This window comes from Triturus cristatus, chromosome 10, assembly GCF_964204655.1.
Source record: "Triturus cristatus chromosome 10, aTriCri1.1, whole genome shotgun sequence".
In the NCBI taxonomy this organism is placed as follows: Eukaryota; Metazoa; Chordata; class Amphibia; order Caudata; family Salamandridae; genus Triturus; species Triturus cristatus.
In genome coordinates, this window is record NC_140593.1 from 1,189,034,857 (window position 1) to 1,189,053,708 (window position 18,852).

The 18,852-nt window shown below is 48.5% G+C and overlaps 1 protein-coding gene across 8 annotated transcripts in view; it reads right to left on the reverse strand.

Annotated features, from left to right (window-relative positions):
- LOC146797000 (uncharacterized) overlaps positions 1-18,852 on the reverse strand; it is a 1,179,218-nt gene that overhangs the window by 591,046 nt on the left and 569,320 nt on the right. The gene's annotated exons all lie outside the window — the stretch shown is intronic.

Genomic DNA, 18,852 nt, shown 5'->3' on the forward strand with positions numbered 1-18,852 from the left:
TCTCTCATCTGGAATCCTATCTGTGAATATATTCACCAGCCAAATCTAGACATATTAAGTCTTCTTGTGTCTCTAAATTGAAACACATTATGAATCCTCTCATGTTGCGAAGTCCCTAGACAAATGGCTGATCAAGAAATTTCTGCAATAGCACTACTGAGGTACAGTTCTCCCTTCCTAGTGATGTGATTTAAGGGGTTGGTAGATGACTCAATAAAAGGAAACCAACATAACACGTGTAATGGTTTTTCTTAAAAAAAACATGCAGTCACAAGAGATCTGCATGAGGTGTTCAAATGAGTACTTTGACATACCTATGAGAAAGAACTAAACCAGCTAAAGGGGAATATTTAAAATTCTAAGTCCTCTGCTGTAAGGAAAATGCTACTTACCAGTATGCATCTGTTCTTGGCATGTAGAGCCGCAGAATCACATACTTGTGCATAGATCGCCATCTCGTGTTTGGCTCGGATGTTTGCAGTTTGTTGTTGTCTTGGAAGAAGTCTTTGTAGTCACGAGATAGGCGACTCCTCCCTTGGACCATAGTGCGCATGGGCATCGACTCCATCCTTAGATTGTTTCACGCCATGAAGGGAAATGATGGAGTGAGTAAGAAACAGAAAAGATGTCCATGTGTAATGTATCTAAGTAAGATAACGCTGAAACAGATAGAGGTGGCGGGGGGGCGTATGTGATTCTGCAGCTCTATATGCCAAGAACAAATGCATACTGGTAAGTAGCATTTTCCGTTCGAGGCATATGAGCTGCAGAATACATACTTGTGCATAGGCTGTATAGCAGTGCTCTCTCTTAGCGGTGGTCACCTGTATCTGTTGCAGTGGTCTGAAAAAGTGTTTTAAGAACAGCCTGGCCTACAGAAGCTTGTTGTTTTGCCTGCACATCTGCACAATAGTGTTTGGTGAAGGTGTGTGGCATAGACCATGTTGCTGCTTTACAAATGTTATCTAAGGGAATGTTTCCTAAGAATGCCATGGAAGCCCCTAGTTTGCGTGTTGAGTGCCCTCTAGGGGGAATTGTTAATGTGCATTTTGCTTTGTGGTAGCATATTTGAATACATTTGATTATCCACCTGCCAATTCCAGCTTTGGAAATGGGGTTTCCCTTATGTGGTGGAGAGAAAGCTACAAACAGTTGGTTTGTTTTTTGTAGTGTTTCCTTCCAGGTTTAGAATACTTGGGCCATGATGTTCTGGCCTCAAGATTCCATTTAGAGTGTTATGTTTGAAATATGTGACAGTTGTGTGTACAAGGGCACATCGCTGAAGTTGGCTGCTGCGCAGCACCTGTTTATCTCATTAAACTTCACCTTATGAAACTACTATGAAGTGATGCGACTTACTACATTTTTCTAAAAGGTTTAGTTCTGTCAATGTTATAAAGTATAGCTATTCTGACATCAAGTGTGTGAAGAGCTCTCTCTGCTACAGAATCTGGTTTGGGGGAAAAAACTGGTAATTCCACAGATTAAGATGGAAAGCAGAGATTACTTTGGGAAGGAATTTTGGATTTGTTCTAAGAACCACCTTGTTATGATGTATTTGTAAGAATGGTTCTTGTATGGTTAAAGCCTGGATCTCACTTACTCTTCTGAGAGAGGTGATTGTGACAAGGAAAGCTACTTTCCAAGTAAGGAACTGCAGTTAGCATTTGTGTAGCAGTTCAAATGGAGGGCCCATGAGCCTAGTAAGGACAATTTTTAAATTCCACACTGGAGAGGGTGGGATTGTGGGAGGAATTACCCTTTTAAGGCCTTCCATAAACGCTTTGATAGCTGGTACCCTATACAATGACAAATGTGGTCTGTTTTGTAGGTAAGCAGCAAGGGCGGAAAGATGTAGTCTTATGGATGTGTATATGCCAGATTACATCTTTGTAGATGCAATAAATAGCAAATAATGTTTTTGAATTGAAGCATCTAGAGGGTCAATTTTGTTGTTATTGCAGTAGATGACAAATCTTTTCCATTTGGCTGCATAGAGCAAGCTCTAGAAGTTGGGATGTCTAGATTCTTTAATAATGTTCATACAGTCTGGTGGGAGGTTGAGGTAACCCAACTCTAGGACTTCGGGAGCCAGATTACTAGGTTTAGTTGAGCTGGATCTGGATGCCTTATCTCTCCATGGTTCTGTGTAAGAAGCTTCGGGGAGAGTTGTAGTTTGTGGTGTGGAACTACTGAGAGTTCCAGGAGTGTTGTGAACCATGGTTGCAGGGCCCATGTTGAAGCAACCAGGAGCATCTTGAGAGACTGTTGTTTAAGCTTGCGCACTACTAATGGAATGAGCCGGAGTGGCGGAAAAGCGTACGCAAATCTGCCTGACCAGTTCATCCATATCGCATTGCCCTTGGACAATGGGTACCTGGCGGCGAAGGTTAGGGGACTTTGCGTTTGCATGTGTGGCAAACAGATCTATGTCTGGGTGGCCCCACATCTAAAAAAATTGAAGAAGAACTTGTGGATGAAGTTCCCATTTGTGGATGTGCTGTGTCTGACTACTGAGCAGATCTGCAATCTGATTGTGCACCCCTGGAAAATTTTCTGCTAGAAGGTATATCTTTTGTGGGATGGCCCTTTTCCATATGCTTTGCGCTAGTTGAGAAATCTGCTAAGAATGTGTTCCTCCTTGTTTTTGTATATAATACATTGCTATCATATTGTCTGTGCGGACAAGGACAGTTTTGTTGATGAGATGTGTTTGGAATGATTTTAATGCCAGAAAGATTGGTAGTAAGTCCAGGTGATTGATGTGGAGCATTTTTTGTTGAGGGGTCCACCTGCCCTGAATTGTATGGTTTAGGAGATGGGCTACCCAGTCGGTGAGCGATGCGTCTGCTGTTAGCACTATCTGTGGAACTGGGTCTAGGAACGGCCGTCCTTTGGAAAGGTTTTGTGTTCCACTACTGTAAGAGAGCGATGTGTGCGCTGTCCACCAACACCAGGTCTGCAATTTGACTTTGAGCCTGGTTCCACGGACGTGCTAAACATTCTTGTAAAGGGCGCATCAGGAGTCCTGCGTGAGGTACTATGAAAATGCAAGAGGCCATCATTCCTATTAACTGCATAAACACTCGAGCTGGTAGTGAGTGTCGGGCTGAAATTGTGTTATGATGGTTAGCATACTGGTTATTCTGACAGGATTGGGGGTATGCAAGGGCTTTGTAAGTGCCTATGGTGCCCCCTAGATACTGCTGTATGTGGGACGGCTGAAGGTGTGACTTGGTGAGGTTTATTGTGAACCCTAAGTCGTGGAGCAGGTGAATTGTTTGGTGAGTGTGGTGAACACACTGGCTGTATGACTTGGCTTTTACCAGCCAGTCGTCCAGATATGGAAACACATGAATTTGTTGTCTTCACAAGTGGGCAGCTACTATTGCCAGAAATGTTGTGAAGACTCTTGGTGCTGTGGTCACTCCGAATGGGAGGACCTTGAATTGATAGTGCTGACCGTCCACTACAAACCTTAGATATTTCCTGTGAGCAGGGTGTATAGGAATGTGGAAGTAGGCGTCCTTGAGATCTGGTGTGGCAAGGAAGTCGCCTTGTTGAAGCAGTGGGAGGACCTGTTGAAGGGTGACCATGTGAAAGTGGTCTGATTGTATGTAGATATTCAAAGGTCTGAGGTCCAGTATTGGTCTGAGAGCACTGTCTTTTTTGGGGATGAGAAAATAGAGGGAGTAAACGCCTGTGCCTTGATGGTGAAGGGGTAAAGGTTCTACTGCATGCTTTTGATGAAGTGAAAGAACTTCCTGTTTGAGGAGCGTTAGATGTTCTGTGGACATTGGACGTTGTTTGGACGGTATGGTTGGGGGAGTTGTGGTAAGTTCCAGGCAGTAACCATACTGGATAATTTGTCTTACCCACCTGTCCATAGTGATGGAGTTCCAGACAGGTAGGAACTGTGAGAGCCTTCCTACGACCGGAGTGGAATGGTCTGGAGGGAGCAGAGGGAAGTCACTGTTTGGTAGTAGGGGAGGTTTGGTTGTGGTTACCTCGGCCTCTACCCTTGTTAATATTTCCTCTGTAACCACCTCTAAAATATTCCTTGTTGGGGGATGTTTGTGTGGGACTTTTAAAGGAGGAGGAAGTAGTGTCTGTGCTAATGTTTTTGGATGCGCCCCTATAAAAGGAGCAACAAAAGGAACCTCGTGTTGTTAGAGATTGTAATGCTTCAATAGATTTTGCAGTGTCTGTGTCTTTTTTCATTTTCTCCAAAGCTGTATCCACAGCTGGGCCAAAAAGGTGTTCTTGATCAAATGGCTGATTTAAGATAGCTGTTTGCACTTCTTGTTTAAAACCAGAAATGCGCAACCATGCATGTCTGCGAAGTATGACACTGGTGTTGACAGATCTAGTAGATGTGGTGTCTGCTACATCGAGCGCAGATTTGATGGATGCATTTGTAATTAACTTGCCCTCCTGGACCAAATCGTTGGCTTTGTATTGGTCAGGTAAAAGTTGAATAAGATCTTCGAGCTCATTGTAGTGAGCCCTGTCAGATCTAGCAAGCAGTGCTTGTGCATTAGCTATTCTCCAGTGATTGGCTGCTTGGGAGGCAACTCGTTTGCCTGATGCATCTAGCAGTTTAGACTCTGTCTGGAGGTGGAGCATCACCCGAGGTTTAGGAATTAGCAAGTTTTCTTATATTGGACACTACCAAAGAATCTAAAGGGAGTTATCCTTTAATGTAGATTGGATCGTTAGGGGTAGGTTTATATTTTTTATCAATGCGAGGATTGAGAATCCTGGTCCTGACAGGGTCTTTAAATATGTCTGGTGCATGTTTAATGACACCTTTGAGCATGGGCAATGTATGAATTGTTTTTTGTGACTGAGCAAAAGTATCTAATAGGAAATCTTCATCCATGGGGTCTGAATGTAGTTCAACGCCATAATATTGCGAGCCCTATTAATGAGTTGACTAAACCATATATTGTCATCTGGGGGAGATGGCCTAGATGGGTATGCATCCGGATCAGGAAGGTCTGGAGGATCTGAGGGACTATTATAATCTTCCCGTGTATGCTGTGGTGTAGTAGTGTCATCATCAGGGTCATCTAAGAGATCCTTATTGTGTCCACCCACGTCCCCTAAATCATCCTCATCCTGTGGTGGTAAGGGTGATGTAGGAGAGTAGGGTCTGCTTTCTATGTTCACCTCCACTTTTTGCTTTTGCTTTACTGGTTTTCGACTTAGATGTGGCTGTGGGCCTGCTAATCAGACCCACAGCCCTGCTGTTCTCTCTCTAAATTGATACTATGTACTTTAGGTGCATAACCCATTTGGATAGGATCACCTTATTGGCCCCTGTACAGTGTACCCTAGGTACCCAGGGCATAGGTGTACCCTAGGCCTACCAGGGGCTGCAGCATGTATTATGCCACCCCTGGCCTGGCCTTCCATTTTGACACAACTGGCTGATCACTCAGCTGGGGCAAGGTCGTGTAATCACCCCTTGCTTAGGTGTAGTATTCCTATACCTAACTTACATATAGACACATGTGTACCTATCAGTCACTCCTATGGCAGGCCTTAACAATCCTGGAGGCAGAGTGCTTGGTAACATGTGAGATGGTGCTCTAGCATGAGCTGAGCCTGTCTATAGGAGAGTTTGTAGGAGACAAAGGTTTGGTAGGAAGAATAGGAGAGTAAGCTTAAAAGCATGGTATGTCCTATGTCTTACTAACCTCATAGCTCTTGCAGAGTCACTTAAGGGGCATCACAGCAGATGTTACTTAATTTTCCACAGCATTAGATCTTAGAGTCTTGCGCCTCACAAATAAAAAAGCAAGCATGAAGTATCATGTCAGGGGACTAAACATTATTTTTATAGATAAGTGCAGGAGGAGATTACGTTACTTACCTTGTAACCATCTGTTTGTTGCATGCAGCGCTGTAGATTCACATGCATACCCCTGCCTTCTAGCTTTGGGCTCGAACGATTGAAATTATTTTCTTCGAAGAAGCCTTTTGAGTCACAAGGTCTCGGTGACTCCTTCTCAGATCGTGGATAGACGTAGGCACCCGCTCCATTGTTAGATTGTTTTTCCAACCAACTGGAGAGAGCAGGAATGGAGTAGTGAGCAGAATAGTGTCCATGCGTATAGACAGAGAAAACAGTATTAAGTGAAAGATTTAACAAACGCTGGCTTCCGGGGAGGAAGGTGGTCCCATGTGAATCTACAGTTCTACACGCAATTAACAGATGCTTAGAAGTTGAAATTTAACCGGGCTCTTGAAAATTTCAGGGGCAGACAATCATGCCTGTTAGCATCGAGAGGTAAAGAGATACTTTATGGAACACTTCTTAAAGAGTATCTCCACTACAAAGTCATCCTTATCGGGGGTAGTGTACATCTTCCCTTTATGGTAGGCAGCCACACACTGAATGATGCTGTGGTACGCCATGGTGTCATCTGACAGAGAGGCCCTGACTGGGACATACTTCAAGTCGGTTTTGTCCGGAGTTCTACATCATAGTGCTCCCAAGGATCTCCAGAAGCCCCGGGGTAGATTGGGACAAAGTCTTCAGCCGGAGAATAAGGACTAGGACTGCCACTTTTGGAGTAAGAACCTTGACTCCCCGTAGGAGAAATGGGAGGATGGTGGAGGCGGAGAAGGAACCTTATCCGCAGGCCACTTGGGAGGGAAAGATAGGCAAAGGAGTGTGCAGAGGCAGGATTTCCTCAAAGGCAAGTCTCTAATTTTGGTTAAGTATTTTCAGAGGCTGGTATCTTTTCAGTATGCACATGGATAATGATCATCCTCTGGCATTTGTCCAGCTCCTGTTATCTTGAGACGAGGGCGTTCGGGGCGTGGCCTAGCCACAAAGCAAAATGGCCGCAGATCTGTAGAGCTAAGGCACCCGTGAATCCTACCCGATTATCCACTTCACAGATCCGGCTCCAACCACGTTCTGATCGTATAAATAGCTGCCATCACCCCGACCCGCGACAAAGGCTCGGGTTGGGCGCTGAACGGATCACACCCGGCAGTGAACGGACATCTGGCCGGCTTTCTCCCGTCCGGTAGCAGTGGCGCACAATCCTGGGCGTGGCGACGTACACTGCCGTGTCAACATCTGCGTGAGGCCGTGGTTGCGGCCTGCGGCCCGCCGAGCAAGAGGTGCCGCCCGTGATCTACAAAGGGCACCACGGACTGCCCGGCGGTGATTCCGGGCAGCGGGGGGTCCAGTGGCCATCCGTCTCACACACTTGAGAAGAGGCAGGTGAGAGCTCCTGACCGTGTTGCAGCCGTGACTCTGGGGCAGCGGGCCTGACGGGGGGACGGCGGACTGTTGGGCGGGCCCGCGGGAGCAGAGACCTGATCCCTTTCCCCCACTTTTGAGCTCGGTGGTCACGGCCCGGGTGCCTCCTCCATTGGTGTGTTTTTCCTCTTCCTCGGAGGGGGTGCGGTCCGCCCTTATATTGGCCCAGAGGATCTCCGGGAGTGTGTGGGACCAGGAGTCGCCCCGAGTGACTGCCTGGAGCTGCCGCTGGGTGGCGGGGGTCAAATACCTGGCGGAACCTGCCTCCTTGTGACCCTGGAGAAGCGAGGGCCTGGGCTGGGCCTCTGCCAACGGCTCACCCACTGCGGTGCTGGACAAAATGCTGGGTTGCTGCCAGGAATACAGAGGCAGCGTCCGGGTGCCCAACACACGCTCCTAGAGGCACTCAATCTGTCCCTAACCTGAAACTGCCTACCACCTGCCTGTATTGCCCCCTGGTGCCTAGATATCAACTCCATCCTGGGGGGGGGGTGGGGTGTCTGTGATCTGGACTACTACTGTACAGTGTCTTCCTTGTGGCCACGGCAGTTCACGGTCCTCCTGTGGTTGTGTGATACCTGCACCTAGGGTGAACTGGGGCCCATTATAGTTTTGGAATTTAAAGGGCTGGTGTGTTGCCCCAAAGACGTCAGAGACCAGGGGCCAGAGAGAAGTGCAAGCCAATAAGCTTGATAAATACACTGTCTGGAAGTCGAGCCTCCCAGATATCCAGCATGAGGTCGCCACATCAAAGGGCCCAGAGGGGGCCGCCGCGGAACTGACGCTCCGGGATGTCTTGGATGCCATATCTGGAGTACGGGTGTCCCTTGAGCAGAGGATGGACACTATCGCTATGGAGGTAACGCTCCTCAGGGCAGACCTCACAAAAATTGGGGAGAAGGTTAAACAGCTCGAACTGACCACCTCCAGTCTGGTCGACGACATGTCCCAGTTTCAGCACAACGTTAATGACCTACAGACCTTCCGGAAGCATGCTGAGAAGCTGGATGACAACAAAGGGTGCACCCGCCGCAACAATGTGCACATCATCGGGGTCCCTGAAAAAGCGGAAGGGCAGGCGACGGACCTTTTTGTGGAAGATCTCATCCTTACTCACCTCCAGCTCAAGGGTCTGTCCAAATTCTTTGTGGTCGAAAGGGCACATAGGGTCCCTGGTGGGAAACCGAAACCTGGTGCGCCGTCCAGACCGATCCTGGCCAGATTACTAAATTACCGGGACCGGGACGTCATCCTCCAGTTCACCAGGAACGCGAGATCTCCTCCTTCACGGATTTTACTCTCGCTGTGCAGAAACAGAGACGATTGTTTTTGGCAGTAAAAAGGAGGCTTCGGGGGAGGAGGGTGAAATATGCAAGAAGAGGGCGTTCCTTGACAGCAACAGCAGAGTTTCGGAGCAGACAAGGGTTTCTGCGTCACTGGTGGTTGCTTCGTGCGAGCAATGGTTTCTGTTTCGATGGTGAAGAAGCCTTTCAAGTCTCTGCGCCAACCAAGATCCTTTGGGCCAGGGACAATCAATGAACGAGAGCCCTGGGAGGGTTTTTTTCCACCTCCAAAGCCTTGGTTATGTATTGGCCAGCACTTGGCGGTGCACCCAAATGTGGTAGCGACATCAGAACAGGGCTCGATGCCTGTTTCCCGGAGCATCGGAAATACTCATGCAAGGCACGCTCTTCAAGTGTGGATCAGAGCTGGTCGAGGTGAATGGGCAGTCCCCAAGCTCTTCCTCTCCTTTACACAGAGCCATCAGAGTTGACGAACACAGGGAAAGGCTGGTGTGCAGGAAGGTCAGGCAACTCGCACAGTGCTCTTTCCTCCTCTTCTGCGCTGAGGGGGTCAGCCTCACCAAAGATGTCCAGCGCTTTTGAGGAGGATTGTGTCTTCCTGCCATGTGCCACCATCAGTCTCAGTGCTAGCATAGTCTTGTTGCTGCGGAATGCCAAGCAACAGTCGCAGCGGCTCTCCTCGTGCTCTGGCAAAAGGCAAATATTACCCCAGGTTATTTAGAACAGCATAAGGTTAAATCTTAAGACTCCTACATGCTTCCTGACTTGTTTACTGCAAAGGCTAAAAACTCCTAAGTGTTCAGATGTTGCATGAGAAAGCCCTAGGATATTAATAGGATTCTCCTACTACCATCAAATAGAGAGATCACTATGACATTCTGATTGATAAATAGGGGAAAAAACGTTTTACTTTATACTTAATGAGTTCTCATTTCAGTTAAAAAAAATACACTTCTGTACACAGGATGTCCTTGTCAACATTGCTCAACAGAAAATTGTCAGTCATTCATCGGAGAGGTTTCTTTCTTTTGATTCCACAGTGGTCCCACAATGTACAGTGCTTAAAGACCCTCAGGGTAAAGTGTACTTTAAAAATATGGTCAAAAATCTTGCCCATAGGGTCTCTGTAACCATGCAACAACAAAACTCAGAATAATGGCCCGATGTATTTAATATTGTTATCCAAGGTCTATATAAGTAATAAAAGGGTACCTACATCTGGCACAACAGTCCATTATCAGATTATTTAAAAGGAAGTTTGAATGCGCAGAAAAATTACTGTTTGAAAGCTCTGTTGAATGCATACAATAAAATATTCACAAAATACCTCCTCAAGAAAAACGCTATGCCAATATTAATAGGTTTCCCCGGTGTCAATACGGGCATAGGGCCAAATCCTTTACAGGAGATAATGAACTTGCTCTAAGCACCTCAGAGGCAAACCCCTGCAAGCTACTCTGGCCAGAACTTGAAAAGTTGGGTATTCCTCAAGTGCTACTCAGACGGACCACCAATCTTTATATCGATACCCAGGTTTAAGTCTTAATGGGGCTACAAATGACTATTCTAAAGAAATGAATGCAGACAATTGATGTATATTACCATATCCTACTTTTCTTTCCTTGTATTTGAGAACTTTTGGCATCTTTACATGGATTAAGGGCATACCCTCCCAGTAAGGATTAAAGACAACCTCTTACATTGGGTAACCAGCAATACGACTCCTCAATGTATACCAAATATATTATTTTAATGGACCAAAAACACTACACTTTAACAAACAAATCTCAAAGGAGGAAAGTTATTAAAATTACCAAAGTTTAAAAATTAACATTGAAAAAATAAAACAAATGTTTGCTTGAAGGAATTCTATTTTATTTATGTGGCAGTTGGAAGGTAAACCATTGTAGATAATACCTGAATATTGTGGACTCAGTTACGCTTTCATCTAATTTCTACAACAACAACAAACGAAAAATGCAACAACATGGATAAATTTTTCATTAATTCGGGCTAATGAATTACATCTTATCTAAAAAAGAGCATAACAAACAAAAATAAAACAAATCAGCTTTATGGTGCAAAATGTTACCCTTTACAATACAAAAAAAAAGAAATGGATGCTTATTAGTTGTCCTGGTTCAGCATTTCAAAAATCTTCATTTAAGTCAAAAAGAGCAAGTTATTTACTTTCGGTAACGCCTTATCCAGTTGAGACTATCTAGCCGCAGTTTCTTTCCTCAGAATTATCCCCAGGCAACAGACAGGATTTGGAAATTTTCACAGGCAGTATGAAGTGTATGGTGCCTATATAGGAGTCACCCCAGTGCACTGTTGTCCATTTCTTTGAGCAAGTTTTTTACACTAGGAGTATGGAGCTATAAAAAAAAAATGGACCACTGGTGTGGAAAACTAGTGCCCTGAAAGGGGAATAGCCTTGGCCCTAGAAATCCATTCATAGAGTGGGTCAGTAAGGAATCTGCAGCTAGACAGTCTGCACCAGATAAGGCATTACCATTGGCAAGTAATTTGTTCTTCTGACAGAGACTTCTAGTCGCAGATTCCTTACTTTAGAAAACATACCCAAGCAATACCTCCCCGAAGGTGGGACTACAAAAACACTAAAAAGTTCTGCAGGACCGAATGGGCAAAGTACCCGTTCTTCATGACCTTACTTTCCAGGCAGTAGTGCTTGGTAAACGTGTGCAGAGATGCCCACGTTGCTGCCTGGAAGATGTCTAGAAGCAGGACTCTGCGCGCTAACGTATTGGTCGCAGCCTTGCCTCTTCTGGAATTACCACACAAACCCTGAAGGGGTTGCTTCTTGGCCAATGCGTAGCATATCTTAATGCAGAGCACGATCCATGGGAGATGGTCCATTTCTGCATGGCCTTTCCCTTCTTTGCTCCAACATACCCCACAAAGAGTTGATCATTCACTAGGAACTCTTGTACGTACAAGGTAGAACAACAATGCTCTTTCTGGGTCCAGTCGGTGAAGTCATTATTATTATTATTATTATTACATTTATTGGGCGCACAGCTACCCTGATAGGGTTTCCCGGCGCAATGAGTCTTAAATTAGACTAGGTAATTCAAGCCATTTGCTGAATGAAGAGCCATGTCTTAATATCTCGGCGAAATTTTAAATAGGAGGATTCCGATTTCACATGATCAGGAAGGGAATTCCAGAGTTTTGGACCAAGGAATGAAAAAGAGCGTCCGCCCATTCTTGTCAATTTAAACCTGGGAAGTGTTAGATTACCCTGGGTAGAGGAACGCAGAGCGCGGAGTGGTATATAAGGACAGATAAGTTCTCTCAAGTATACTGGAGCTGCACCTTGTTTAATTTTAAAAATATGGCATAGCGCTTTGAATTTGATGCGGTTATTAACGCAGAGCCAATGAAGATCCTGCAAAAAAGGAGTAACTGAGTCTCGTCGTGCAATATGACAAAGAAGGCATGCAGCAGAATTCTGAACCATTTGCAGTTTCCTGACAGGTTCCTTATTGCAGCCCAAGTAGAGAATATTCCCGTAATCCAATCGGGACGTTATAAGGGACTGAACTACAGTTCTTTGTGTAGCAAAAGGAAGTATCCCAATTATTTTCCGCAGCCATCGTAAAATGGAAAAACAAGTTCCGACTGTATTTACTTCTTGTTGTCTCATAGAGAGTTGGCTGTCAATGATGAAGCCTAAATTACGGGCTTGGGTAACCGGCTGGGGAAATGTACCCATTTCTTGAGGCCAATGAGAGTGGTTCCAAAGATGTTTATCTTTCCCCAAGATGATAACCTCCGTTTTATCCCCGTTTAATTTCAAGCAGTTGGTATTCATCCATTTTGAAACTTGGAGTAGGCTATCTTTCCCCAAGATGATAACCTCCGTTTTATCCCCGTTTAATTTCAAGCAGTTGGTATTCATCCATTTTGAAACTTGGAGTAGGCCGTTCCGTAACGAGGATATCGTGTTGTCTTTAGAGGAAGATAACGAAAAGATGATTTGAGTATCATCTGCATAGGAGTATAGGGTGAGTCCTGCGTCCTCAACGATGGTAGCAAGGGGACGCACATAGATATTAAAAAGTAATGGACTCAGCGTAGAACCCTGGGGAACTCCATATGCAGAAACTCGAGAGGTGGAACAAACCCCAGAAGAAAAGACCTGAAATGAACGGTCACTCAAAACTCAAAAAAGAGGACAGCCAGAGCAATGCCCACACCTCCCCCCAAAAATGCCACAGTCTTTCTTCCCCCCCCCCCCCTCCTGCCCGGGGGGCGGATGGGGACAGTGGTCCCTGATCTGCCCCTCACCGTTTATGCTGGGGTTTTTTATGCGAGGCTGTGGGGGCTGCCCAGCATGGGCATACCAATGCTCCCACCCTCTAAAAAAAATAGTCACAGTCTTTCTGCCCACCCCCTCCCAATCCCCTTCAGGGCGGCAGAAAGGCCACTAGGCACATCCTTGTTTTTAGCAATGTGCCTACCTGTGGATTTTGGGCCCTAGCGGAGCCGCCACATAGGGAAATCTAGCAAACCTGTACATTTTTTAAAACTAGACACCAAGGGGAATCCAGGATGGGGTGGCTTGTGTGCCTCTCACCAGGTTCTGTTACCCAGAATCCCTTGCAATCCTCAAACTTAGTTAATCACATTTTCCTCACGTTTCTGTGATGGAAAGTTCTGGGATCTGCGTGGATCCACAAAATTCCACCGACCCCGAATTCCCCAAAGTCTTCCGAGAAAAATGGCACTTATAACTTGTGTGGGTAGGCTGAGTGCCGCGACAGGAAACTGCCCAAAACGCAACTATTTTCACAGTGAAAACAGACCCTTTTTTTTGCAAAGTGCCTAGCTGTAGATTTTGAACCCTAGCTCTACCGGCACCTAAGGAAACCTAGCAATCCTATACATTTTTTAAAACAAGACACCCAGGGGAATCCAGGATAGGGTGACTTGTCTGCTCTCAGCAGGTTCAGTTACTCAGAATCCCTTTCAAACCTCAAACTTTGTAAAAAAACAAAACATTTTCCTCACATTTCTGTGGTGGAAAGTCCTGGAATCTGCGTGGTTTCACACATTTCCTACCACCCAGCATTTCCCCAAGTCTCCTGATAAAAATGGTACCTCGCTTGCGTGAGTGGGTCAAGAACTCGCAACAGGCAAGGGTCCAAAATCTATTGAGGCGACATCAAAATTACCTATCACAAAACAACCTGGTTTTGCAAGGGCCAAGAGTTTTTGGCCCCAGGCTCGGCAGCCATCTAGGGAAACCTACTAAACCCACACATTTCTGAAAACTAGACAGCTGGGAGTCCATCGAGGTATGGCTTGCGTAGGTCCCCCAACGTATTCCTACCTAGAATCCCCTGCAAACCTCAAATTTAGCTGGGGGCAAGGCTGAGCCGAGCAGCAAGATGTCCGCTTAGCGGAGGGGCTCTGCCAGCCTAAAACATCCGGCATTTATCCGACCACTGGGCGACGACCCAGGCACACATATCCTGAGAACACATACTACGTTGGCAGCTGAGCCCTCTGCTGAAGTTTGGCTCCGAAAGGTGCGGCGCGCAAAAACGGCAGGGTGAGGTGGCGGCCTGGAGCGGACCGATGATCGTGGGCAGACTCCTGGTGGCAGTGACCCCCTTGGCCGACTGAGAACCGGAGGCAAGCGGTGATAAGTGGGAGCTGCCAGGGAGAAGTGCAGCGGGCTGAAGGAGAGGGTGAGAGCAAAGCGGCCCGCTGGAAGACAAGGTGCTGAGTGCCTGCCCTCCGACAGTGCACTACCAGTGAGTAACGGATCCGGTGTGCGGCGCGGGGGCTATACGAGCAGTGGGGGCCCCACAGTGGCAAATCCGCTCTAGAGCCAAGGACCGCCGGCTCATCGCTTGCGGAGGCGCTGCTCTGGGCTGGCGCGAGAGCGGGGCCGGGATGGGGGCCGAATCTTGCCAGCTCCCTCTGTTGGGCCTGTCGAGTGAACCAGAGCACTGTATGAAGCGGCATAGGACATCCGACTCAGAAATACGAGGCACTAGGACACTGGGACTAGTCTGAAAGGACGCCCGGGGACAGGGAGACACCAGCGCGGGACACTGTGCAGCGCTGCAGAGCTGGCCCGCACGATCAAAGAGCACACAGACGGCCTCAGGGCAGCAGAAGCTACGCGAGACCGCTGACTCGGGCCACAGTGGAGATGCCTTTGCCCTAGGCCGCATCTGACATTGCCCCTCCCAACTGTGGTAAAAGGGCACAGATGTGTGTGAAGGACTGGTAGAGTGTTTAAAGTTGCAACGTTAAGGCTGCCCTCATCAACCACACAGACTCTGGACATAGACTTCGCACTGGATGAGTGCCCTGGGGGAGCTGTGTCGCTAGCGGTCCCATATACACGTGATCAGAGCAGGAAAGCGCTGTACTGACACACCACCCGGACCACGTCCTTGACCTCTTCTGCGACGGGGAGTGACGGACCTGTTGCGAACTGATGGAGGCACTGGGGTGAGCAGCATTGGCTCCTGTGCCGCGCACCGCCTTGTCGTCCTCCCCTGTGCCTTTGGAGACAGGCCATGTGGAGCCGGCCTCGCTGTCTTTGCACGTGGGGGTGAAGAAGCGCCGCTAGAAAACCACAATGGGCAAAGCGGATAAAGGAAAAGCTAAAATCACAGAACAACCTGGTTTTGCAAGGGGGGGGGGTCACCTGGGTTTTTGGCTCAGGGCTCGGCGGCCATCTTGGGAAACCTACCAAACTCACACATTTCTGAAAACTAGACACCCAGGGGAGTCCAGGGAGGTTTGACTTGTGTGGTCCCCCAACGTTTTCCTACCCAGAATCCCCTGCAAACCTCAAATTTAGCTGAAAAAAAAATCACTTTTTTCTCAAATTTCTGTGTGGGAAAGTTCTGTAATCTACGGGGATCCACAAATTTCCTACCACCATGCGTCCCCACAGGTCTCCCGATAAAAATGATCAATCACTCATGGGGGTGGGTCAAGTACCTGCCACAGGCAAGGTCCCAAAACGTATTAAGGTGACATCAAAATGACTTATCACAAAATAACCTGGTTTTGCAAGGGGGGGGGGGGGGGTCACCTGGGTTTTTGGCCCAGGGCTCGGCGGCCATTTTGGTAAACTATCAAACCCACACATTTTTGAAAACTAGACACCCCGGGAGTCCAGCTAGGTATAGACTGTGTGGATCCCCCAATGTTTTCCTACCCAGAATGCCCTGCAAACTTCAAATTTAGCTGAAAAAAAACACATTTTCCACATATTTTTGGGTGGAATCAAAGTGCCAGCACAAATGTCCTACCCCACAGCGTTTCCCTCAGTCTCCCGAGTAAAATGATACCTCGCTTGTGTGGGTGGGGCAAGGGCCTGTGACTGGGAAGATCCCAAAATAAGGGTATAGCACCGATAATTCTAAGCGCTAAATTTTTTTTAAAAATACGTTTTAGCCAATTTGGCATTGGACACCCACACAAGTAAGGTATCATTTTACTCGGGACACTAAGGAGAATGCAGTGGGGTAGGACATTTGTGCCGGCATGGTGATTACACGCAAACATATGTGGAAAATGTGCGGTTTCTTTCAGCTAAATTTGAGATTTGCAGGGGATTCATTGGGGGATCCACACAAGCGATACCTCAGAGGTACGAGTTACTTACATTCGGTAACAATGTATCTGGTAGAGACTATTCTAGCCGCAGATTCCGTCATGTAGAATTATCCCCAGGCGTGAGACTGGATCCGGGATCTTTTTGCCACAGCATCCCTGCGCGCCAGGGGGAGGGGCGACTCCACCTAGGCGTCGTCCGCGTACATGACGTCAGCGAGGTCACATAAGCCCCACCCCGGCGCACCTACCTCAGTTTTCTTCGGAGAACTTTTACGCGCCGCAACGCGGAGCCACCAGGCAAACTGTGGGAGCAAGGGAACAGTGTGCGAAAGAGTAAAAACAAAGAATGGAGACAAGCAACACCATAAGGAGCAGTGCAACACTGCAGCCTCCAAAGGCAGGGGCGGAATAAGAGCAGAGCCCAGAGCAGCCACCCTGCCAGCATGTAAAACACCTTCCCCCCCTCTCCCCCGGAGACAGGGAACATATGTAAAGGCAGGACACATGTAGCAGGCCTACAACCCCCACCCAGAAATAGGGAAGGGGAGCCAGCCCCAGAACAGACAGGACAACAACAACCACCACCCTCCAAGCCACCCCGGCACAGAGGGCAACCATCCTCCAAGAAATAAGGGCAGGGCATGGCCAGGTGACCCCCAGACAGAGGACTGCAGAGGGGCAGGGACCCCCAGCAGCAAGAGGGAGGGAGGGAGGGCAGAGATTGAAGGTAAAACCCCCCCCAAACCTGGAGCAGCCCGAGTAGCAGGGCACAGGAGCACTATAACCCCATCCTCCAGAGAACCAAGTGGAGGAAGGAACAGCAACAAGACGGAGCAACTCGCCAAGAGCAAAGGAATGCACTCACAAGAGACACACCCTCCCACCAGGAGGCAAGAGCCGAGACTAACCCACAGGTCCTCGCAGATCGGGGAAGAAGGGCGGGCCGTGAAGGAATCTGCGGCTAGAATCGTCTCTACCAGATACATCGTTACCGAAGGAAAGTAACTCGTACATCTGATAGAGACTACAAGCAGCAGATTCCTTCACGTAGAATAGATACCCTAGCAATACTCACGGGGAAGGAGGGTCTGCGAAAGGACCCCCCCAGCCATAACAGGACAGAGGGTCACACAGGGGACCAGACCTGCGGACTGGGCAATAACCCAGCCCCTCCCAGGCAGGAGGAGCCCCCCAGAACATCACCGACCCCAGAGGGATGGGGGAAGAAGAAAAAGGGGGGGGGCTGCACACTCACGATAGAGGAACCAAGGGCCAGGCCAGAGAGGCCGAAGTACCCCACACCCCTTCAAGGCAATAAGCTTCCCTCCAAAGCCAGGGGGAGAGCCCAGAGGGCCCAAGGAAACGAGGGAAAAGAAGGCCAAGCCACACCAGATGGAAGGCAACAGGCCAACCAGAGCGGCGCCAACAGACAAGCCGCCAGAACAGAAAAAACAGCCCAGGGCCCCAGGAAGACTGAGTGGGCAACACCTGGCAAGGGAGGGCACAGAATTATCCCAAGCAGGGAAAAGAGGAAAGGGCTGGACACACCCCCATGAGGGGCGACGCACACGCCCTCAAGAAGCAAAGCAACATACAGAACCGCCACGGAGAACAGGCACCAAAGGGCCATCAGAACTCCCCAGCTACCACTACCCCACACAGGGTACGTGAAGTCCCAAGACATGGGAACCCTCTTTGGAAGAACTTGCGCAACAGAGGAAAAACAAAAGAGCCACAGGGCAAACACCCCGCGAACGGCTTGACAATCAGCCGAAAGAAAAACAGAAGGCCTATTCTCTGGGCTAAGTCTGCATAACAATTCTTGCAAAAAACACACACAGCGAACAAGGGCCGCCACAAGGAGGACTCAATGGCCAGAAAACACACACCACCGCAAGAGCGACTGTCCCAAGAAGGACCAGAACCAGCTCAACTCCTTAATCACTAAGGAGGAGAAGGAGGAGGAGTAGGAGTATAAGGGGGAGGAGGACGGAGCCCCGCCAGGAATCTTTGGATGGCGGAGTCAGCTGGGGCATGGAACAGGCTACCATCAAACGGGAGATCAATGAGCCGCTCTATTTTCGGGGAAGACGCCGTCCCGAAGCCAAGCATGGCGACTGAGAAAGCCATGGCCCGGCCCAGCACCTCTGAGATATCCAGAGCGGAGTGAAGGAAAACGCCGCTAGCTCCAGGCCATCCAACGCATGACGCCGGAAGTCCACCTGAACAGTCTCCTGAGAAGCTGCGGACCCCAAAGACTCAACCGAGTCCCAAAGACAAGAGGAGGCCCTAGCCAGGACACACAAGGTGTTCAGGGCCCACAGGGCCGTGCTGGTCGAGGCAAACATGTTGCGCTCCCAAGAGTCCAGACAGCGGGCCTCCCGGGAGGGCTGAGTCAACGGCGGCGGCAGGGAGGGAAAGGCAGTCCACAAAAGAGGACTGGCGGCAGAGGGGTGGAGGGAAAGACACGCAGGGTCACGCGACGCCGGAAGGTGCCGGTGTAGAAGGTGCTGAGGCACCAGATCCCCTGAAGCGGGACGTCCCCAAGCCCCCGTCAGGGACGAAAGGAGCGAACCCTCAAAGGGAAGCAAGATCTCCATGCCACCAGAGCCCTGGTGGAGAACCTCCAAGAGATGATCCGTCAAAAAATGA